Genomic DNA, 8696 nt, shown 5'->3' with positions numbered 1-8696 from the left:
AGGCATGCTTCAATGCTTAATCTTGCCATCTTCCTCATCATCATTACTATGCTATTATGCTATGCTAAGCAACAAGAGTGATGATAAGTGAGGAACTATTTCATTTTTGAAAGTTACTTCTTCCTCTTCCCTACCCTCATTCCGTGCTAGCCCCCCTCCACCTTTGAAGGTGTTTGAGGTCTTGGGACCGAGGCTGAGTCTTGTTAATGCTTTCAATTAGCTAAGTTACGGGCATAATTGTGGTGCATGAAGCTCTCTATCTTCATTGCACCATCTCTTTATGGGAGAAACTATAATACAAAATCCTTTTGAAGGGGGGACCGTGAAGGGGGGACCGGCTCCACATAAATCTGGTCCTCAAGTGTTGTCAAGTTCTCTAATTCTCTCTCTTGCAAAATATTTTTCATGCCAAGTTAATTAAGTATAATCCTTATGTTGCTACCTCTAAATCAAGTTCACCCTCTATTTTCTCAAAGTATTCTCATAAAAATGCTCACTACAATTTTCTTAAATTTTGCTATTCTCAATGTTCATATTTCATTTCCATTGCAAACAAGGAGCAGCACAGTGTTGCGTGGAGCTTAGTGATCCAATGTGCTCAGACTCCTTATTTCCATTATAAACAAAATAATAGAATGAATGGGCAGGCCATGGGCCTGAAACCTAACAATCTCCCACTTGAAGGCCAACATGGCCCAAGTGGCTAAAGAATGTAGGGACTATTATGTACACCTGTATAAAACGTGAAGCATGACCATAGCTTCACGCTACACCCATCATATTTATGCAATGTGTGAACCACTCTAAGGCTAAGCTCTTCATTAGAGCATCCATTGGGTTTTCATCCGTGTGAACTTTGGCTAACTCAATGCCTTTTCTAGCCAAAATATCCCATACCACATGATACCTAACCTCTATGTGTTTTGACTCACCTCTGCTGACCATTCCCACAGCATATGCAATGTTTGGCCGTGTGCTAACCATGGCAAACATGATACTGCCAACTGCAAAAGAATATGGCACCTTTGCCATGTCTGCTTTTTCAGCATCCAATTTGGGACAATCATGCTTGCTAAGTTTTTTGTATGCAGCCATTGAGGTACTCAATGCTTTCCCCCCTTGCATATTAAAACGTTGCAAGACCTTGTGAATATACTCTTCCGATGAGAGTTCAAGTATACCATGTTTACAATCTCTCTTGATACACATACCAAGAAAATGATGTGCATCACCCAAATCTTTCATAGAAAACTGCTTGCTTAAGGCATCCTTGAGAAGTGCAATCTCATCTTTGGACTTCCCGGCTATGAGCATATCATCCACGTACAAAATCACAATGATGAGGGAACCTTCATTCAACCTCCTTGTCTACAAGCAGTGATCCTCTTGGCTCCATACGTAACCTTGTGACTGAATGTACTTATTGAACTTGATGTACCATTGCCTTGAGCCTTGCTTTAACCCATACAAATCCTTTTTGAGTCTACACATGAGTTCTACCCATGTTGGCTTCTTAGACTTTATCGCAAAACCTTTTGGTTGTTTCATGTAGACATCCTTTTCAAGATCCCCATGAAGAAGCGTTGTCTTCACAACCATTTGGACCAATTCCATGTCCTCGATGGCTACTGGACAAAGCACAAGATGCAGCGTAGTCATCTTGATCACGGGAGAAAAAATTTCATCAAAATCCACGCCTTTAGTTTGCTTGAACCCTTTAGCAACCAATCTAGCCTTGTACTTAGGCTCAGGATTGTCTGTGGTAGACTTCTTCTTGTACACCCATTTGCATGGCAATGCATGTTTAATTGTAGGTAGCTCTGTCAATTCCCAAGATTTATTTGCTAAGATTGAGCTATACTCAGATTGCATAGCCTCTTCCCACTTCAGGCTATCGTACATTTGAATGGCCAGGCTTTGTAGCAAGTGGGTTCATCGGTAGTCAGTGACTAGCAAATAGTCCAATCTTGGCTTTAAAATGCTCAGGTGCACAAGATGTACGACTAGAGCTCCAAAGTTCCTGACTACTGGATTTCACTCTCTCTGGAGCAACATGTGTGTGTGTACTAGTGGAAGGAGAATCACTAGAACGTCCAACATTTTGTGTAACTGGTGGTGAGGCAACATCCTCAAACCATACTTTGTGATACTCAATGTCTTTCACTGGCTTTCTATGCATCTTAGACTTGTTGAGTATATCACTTGTGAGTTGTATATAACCTTCTTAGATTCTCAGTGCTAGAGACAATATCCTATCTCTCCGTGTACACCATATCCAATGAAGATACACTTGTGTGATCTGGGGTCTAGATTTTGTCTAAGAGCTTTTGGCAGATGTGAGAATGCCTCACACCCCCAAACACATGTTTTCTATCATGATTGGGTCATTTGACCACCCACATATCTTGTGAAACCTTACGTCGTCAATGGTGTATTAGGTGGCCGATTGATCAAGTAGGTAACCGTCATAATAGCTTCTCCTCAAAATTCTTTAGGTAAGTTGGCCATAGACAACATAGAAGTGACCCGTTCTTGAATGGTTCTATTGATCCTCTCAGCCACACCATTCTAGGTGGGTCTGTAAGGTGTGGCTATCTTCTAGTGCCTCTTTTACTGCAAAAAACCTTGAACTTGGAGGAGATGTACTCGCCTCCATTGTCACTTTGTAAAGCTTTAAGATTTCTATCTGATTGGTTCTCTACCAAAGCTAAGAATTTCTGGAAGACACTAAAGACATCACTCTTTTTCTTCAAGAGATAAATCCACACCTTTATACTAGAGTCATCTATGAATGTTAGGAAGTATAATGATCCCCCTAAAGACTTGACTGGCATAGGTTCGCACAAGTTGCTATGAATGAGATCTAGAGGACTTCTTAACTCCTTGTCTAAAAGCACTGATGTCAACCTACCTTGTATTCCATAGATGCAATGCTCACATAAAGAGAAGTTAGAGTAATCTAACACAAGGATATAACCAGAATTCTGCTAGACTTTCATTCCCTTCTAACTCATATGACCTAGCTGGCTATGCCACAACTCTAGATGGCAGCTCAGTTACACAAATAGAATTCTTTTCCATGGAAGAGACATAAAGTGAGTACAATGAACCAGAATTTTGGCATTTAAGCATGACCAAATTTCCCTTCTTGATAATCCAAGAACCATGAGCAAATGTGGTAGTGTAACCCAAACCGTACAGTTGTCTCAAGAGACATCAAACTCTTTGTCAATCCAGGTACATGTCTGACATTCTATAGCATAAACTCAGTGCCATTATGCATAAAAAAATGGATGCTCCCACACCGCATATATCAAGCTCATAGGAAATGCCTAGCTTCACTATGTGATGTATGGAAGTGTATGTAGAAAACCACTCCTTGTGAGGAGTCACGTGAAAGCTAGCACATGAGTCCACAATCCAATTATGTGCATAACACTCGTCAAGAGCTAACAATGCATCAAGACTCAAATCCGATGTGAACATCAACACATCATTTGGCACGTTGGAAAGGGGGAAATGGGAAAACCACCAACACATAAACTCGATGCCTCTATATAGCTCAGTGATCTCACAACACCCCTATCCCCTAGCAAAACACACACCGTGATACACAATATAGAGACAACTCTTGACCAAGCCCGTACCCGACCATCCCAGACCACACACAACCAGTCGCCAAGCGTGTCTAAAAAGCTTCCCTCTTGGATTCTGGAGAGCACCAACGATCACAAAGATGGCCTATGAATTCATGTACTCATGGTGTGTACCCCATTGACATAGAAACCATACATATACTCGACAACACATAGATGCCCACTACCATAAGACAAGAAAAGCGGGGGAAAGGGAAAGGTGGGAAATAACAAAACATATCTTTAAGATCACAACTACTTTGATCCGAATGACAACAGTGAAATATAATGCTTTAAATTCCTTTCTATGTGAGTCCAAATGGATGCCTTCCTCCTTCACCTTCACTCCCTCTTGCTTTCAACTAGCCATCCACAGGCCCTTACCATGCAGCCCATCGTCCTTCCACTCTCGACCCTTAGCGGCCTTTCCACTTCCTCTACTTCTGACGGCATCCTCATGCACTGGCGACCCTGGTTCTCTACTGCCGAGACCCCATCAACCACGCTCCTCTGCAGCGCTGCCTTGCAGCCGACTTAGGCCCACCGCTTCCTCTTGACCATGCTGCCCTGCAGTACCTCCTTCTTACGCCCTCACTGGCGGCCAACCCCTCTAGCAGCGCCACCCTTGGTGAGGCCTTCCCTTCCAACTCCACTGGCAGCCCAACACATAGCGCCACCCCATGCTCTGACTCTCTGGACGCCTTTCCTCTATTGTGCTCTCCTGAGCCCTCCTCGGTTAGGCCTCCCCTTCCAACTGCATGGCTCTCTTCCATGCACTCCTTGCCTTGCCACCTCAACTGGCTCCTCTCCCTCATGCATGGCCCAAGTGGCCCTTCCTTCCTGTCGCACTGCTCGTTAACTGCAGAAACTCGCTTTTTTTCTTTTAATAGCTTTAAAAAGCTTTTGGGCTTGGCCCCCATGCACACGCTAGCAACCCTCGGCTTTAATCCACCTAAAAAAAACAAGACCCTCGCCTTGATTATCATAGTTTCCTCTACACGGTATGTCCTGTCCTCGATAAAGCACATAATCATCCCGATCCTTGTGACCTTCAAACGTATGCACCCCCTTGGAGAGTCGCCAAATAACGGCCTTTGAGCTCGACCAACTTTAACATCCATTTTGCCTACACCATGGCACCATCACTTAGGGTTTCAATCTGCTATGTTCGACCGGTTATGTATCACATCCGACATACACATCACTTTGAAACCTGCTCAAAAATGTATCTGATACCTGCCAAAGTGCGATACCATTATCCTGCTTAATATCGGGCACCGGCTCTGCTGGCTTCACCTTGTGTTGACAAAAACTGGGTGCACCATCATTGCCCACCCCCTCGTTGAGCATTTATGCTCAACCGCATTCTTATTTAGGTAACATAGCATTGCATAAAGAGAATGATGTAAAATAGATATATGGTGGCTATATAGATAGGATAGAAATAGATAGAAAAGCATCAGCTACTGCATCACCCGCCAGGGTCAAACGAAAAGCTCGAGGCTCCCCCAAGCATGGTATAGAGTCCACCTGGATCAAATATAAAACATTGGTCGTGGCCATCCACCTGTACAGCATGAACATTGCAGAAGCCCCTCTTTGCACTTGTAGGCCAAAAGACAGTTGACTTCAACTTCACTTCATAGCATAATTCTTCAGCACCATGCATCCATAACCCTTCCAGCCAACCATAAGCATACTTTCAAACACTTGAAGCATTGGTACCATAAGCAGCTATCATGTCACCTGCTAGAGAACCCTCCATAGTGTAGTCTTTTGCAAAAAAACCTTGCCACTGACAAGCAACCTCCAATAACATAGCTATCAATAGCATCACATAAAATAGCAAGACCCTGCCATTTGCCTCCACTTGGTGCATAGCCAAGCCCACATGTCTGCCTTGCATACCTATATCCAAACACTCTGTAAATGACTCCAAGGCCACCTTTTCATAATCAAGAACATGACCTACTAGAGCTTCAACCTGTTCACATACCTCATCACCTGCAAGGCTGGCGGCACCTTCCCCTTTGCATGGAGCCTCACGCTCATATACTGCACCTGTATCAGCTTCCATAGAGTCATCTGCCGGAGCTAACTCTCCACGACCACACACAAACTCTGAAACCTCAAAGTACACCTCTACATGCTCACCAAGGCAAGGTTGCCCCACCCCTTGCATAGACAAATCACCACGACATACCTCTTCTTCCGCTTCTAACTCCTGCAAGTCATTCTCAAGACCCTGCTCCTCAACCAAACTCGATGCACATTCAAACTATACCTCTTCCTCCAATAGGGACTCACCATCACAAGACACTCGATACGGCTGGTCGACTGGCAAATTCGCACAAGGTGAAACACTATACTTCTCTTCAACCATTAGCTGGCTGGCAGGCAACTCATGTACACTGTTCTCCACTTCATCTACATGAAAAACATCATAAGTTTCGTACCTAGAAGACATGGACTCCGTCTCCCACATGCTATATGTGTCCAAAGTGTTGCTGGAGCTATGAGAACTGTCGGACTCCTCTTTGGAACTTGCCAATTCTTGGACCACTGCTGCCTTCCTCATTGCTGGCTCTGGAACTGACACCTCTTCTTTAAGATCTTTTACCACCTCGCTCTCTGGAGGAAGCAAACTGGGTGGCACCCTAAATATGCCTCGTTGCACCTTTTGAGCCCTGGTTGGCACTTCTGCTAGCTCTTTTACCCTGGCATCAGCTTCACGTGCTTTGATCACATTCATATCGACAAAAAAAGGAGCTTTTACCTCTTGATGCTCATTAATCTGCTTGGGCTTAGGTCCACTGGCCACCGTGATTGCTGATTGTAGCAATCCTGCCTCCATCTTCTTCTTCATCTTTCGACTCTTTGCTTTGGCAACTCTGACAGCTTCATCATAAGTGCTTGGATCTTCATAGTCGACTCTTTCATGAACATAGGGATGCAAGCAAGATAGAAACCTTTCCAGCTTAAAATATCCTGCATTGGTTGCTTGGGTAGCAGCCACAAAATCCTCCCAATAAGCTTCAGATCTGTCAACAAAAGCATCAAAATTTGCACTTACTTCCTGCTACAAGCCTTTGAGCTTTGCATCTGCTTCCGAAGCCGATACCACCTTTCCATACCTTTGTAGAAAGTGCTCTCGAAATCCGATCCAATTCTGCTTATGTACATATTCTAAGCCATCGAACCAAGCCTTTGCTTTACCCCGCAGCACCAAAGGCAGAGTTTGGAGCTTCGCTTCATCACCTGGCATCTGCAATACTGCCAGCATAAATAGCTCAAAATCGGCAATCCACTCGTCAATATCTTCATCTCCTTTGAACACCGGACCAAATACCTTCTTCATCTTGATTCAAAACACTCGGTCAGGAAGAAATCAGTAGGTCCTCAATGGGGGCACCACAAGATGGAAAGGGGGAAATGGGAAAACCACCAACACATAAACTCGATGCCTCTATATAGCTCAGTGATCTCACAGCACCCCTATCCCCTAGCAAACACACACCGTGATACACAATCTAGAGACAACTCTTGACCAAGCCCGTACCCGACCATCTCAAACCACACACAACCAATCGCCAAGCGTGTCAACAAAGCTTCCCTCTTGGATTTTGGAGAGCACCAACGATCACAAAGATGGCCTATGAATTCATGTACTCATGGTGTGTACCCCATTGACATAGAAAGCATACATATACTCGACAACACATAGATGCCCACTACCATAAGACAAGAGAGCGGGGGAAAGGGAAAGGTGGGAAATAACAAAACATATCTTTAAGATCACGACTACTTTGATCCGAATGACAACAGTGAAATACAATGCTTTAGATTCCTTTCTGTGTGAGTCCAAATGGATGCCTTCCTCCTTCACCTTCACTCCCTCTTGCTTTCAACTAGCCGTCCACAGGCCCTTACCATGCAGCCCATCGTCCTTCCACTCTCGGCCCTTGGCGGCCTTTCCACTTCCTCTGCTTGTGACGGCATCCTCATGCACTGGCGACCCTGGTTCTCTACTGCCAAGACCCCATCAACCACTCTCCTCTGAAGTGCTGCCTTGCAGCCGACTCAGGCCCGCCACTGCTTCCTCTTGACCACGCTGACCTGCAGCACCTCCTTCTCACGTCCTCATTGGCGGCCAACCCCTCTAGCAGCGCCACCCTTGGTGAGGCCTTCCCTTCCAACTCCACTGGCAGCCCAACGCACATCGCCACCCCATGCTCTGGCCGCCTTTCCTCTATTGCGCTCTCCTGAGCCCTCCTCGGTTAGGCCTCCCCTTCCAACTGCATGGCCCTCCTCCATGCACTCCTTGCCTTGCCACCTCAACTGGCTCCTCTCCCTCATGCATGGCCCAAGTGGCCCTTCCTTCCTGTCGCGTTGCTCATTCATTGCAGCAACTTGCTTTTTTTCTGTTAAAAGCTTTTGGGCTTGGCCCCCATGCACACGCCATCAACCGTCGGTTTTAATCCGCCTCAAAAAAACAAGACCATCTCCTTGATTATCATAGTGTCCTCTACACGATATGTCGTGTCCTCGATAAAGCACAAACTACGTATGCACCCCGTTGGAGAGTCGCCAAATAACGGCCTTTGAGCTCGACCAACTTAGGGCTCAATCTGATATGAGCGACCGGTTATGTATCACATCCGACATACACATAAAAAATGCTCACAAATGTATCTGATACCTGCCAAAGTGCGATACCATTATCCTGCTTAATACCGGGCACCGGCTTTGCTGGCTTCACCCTGTGTCGACAAAAACTGGGTGAACCAACGTTAGAAACTGTTTCAATGACTGGAGACTCAACCACATTAAGCTCTTCAATTTTCACGCTACTTTTAGGTTTTTCAGAGTTCGCCTTGTCCTTGTCACGCTGTAATTTGCGGCAATCTTTCTGCATTGTCCCTTTTTATGGCAATAGTAACACTCAACATTTCTCATGCATTTTTTGCGACTCTTGCTATGACCTTGCCTGCGATCCTGAGAACAACTGCGAATATGACCATGCTACTGTTGTTTATCAGGATTGCCACTAGCCACATACGC

The 8696-nt window shown here is 45.1% G+C and overlaps 1 pseudogene; it reads right to left on the bottom strand.

Annotated features, from left to right (window-relative positions):
• Positions 1 to 5377: 5377 nt before the first annotated feature.
• Positions 5378 to 7999, bottom strand: LOC147458957 (uncharacterized; annotated as a pseudogene).
• Positions 8000 to 8696: the final 697 nt, after the last annotated feature.

The sequence above is a fragment of the Adiantum capillus-veneris genome, chromosome 4, assembly GCF_014529385.1.
Source record: "Adiantum capillus-veneris isolate H3 chromosome 4, ASM1452938v2, whole genome shotgun sequence".
Classification (NCBI taxonomy): Eukaryota; Viridiplantae; Streptophyta; class Polypodiopsida; order Polypodiales; family Pteridaceae; genus Adiantum; species Adiantum capillus-veneris.
This window is presented reverse-complemented; position numbering and strand designations above follow the sequence as displayed.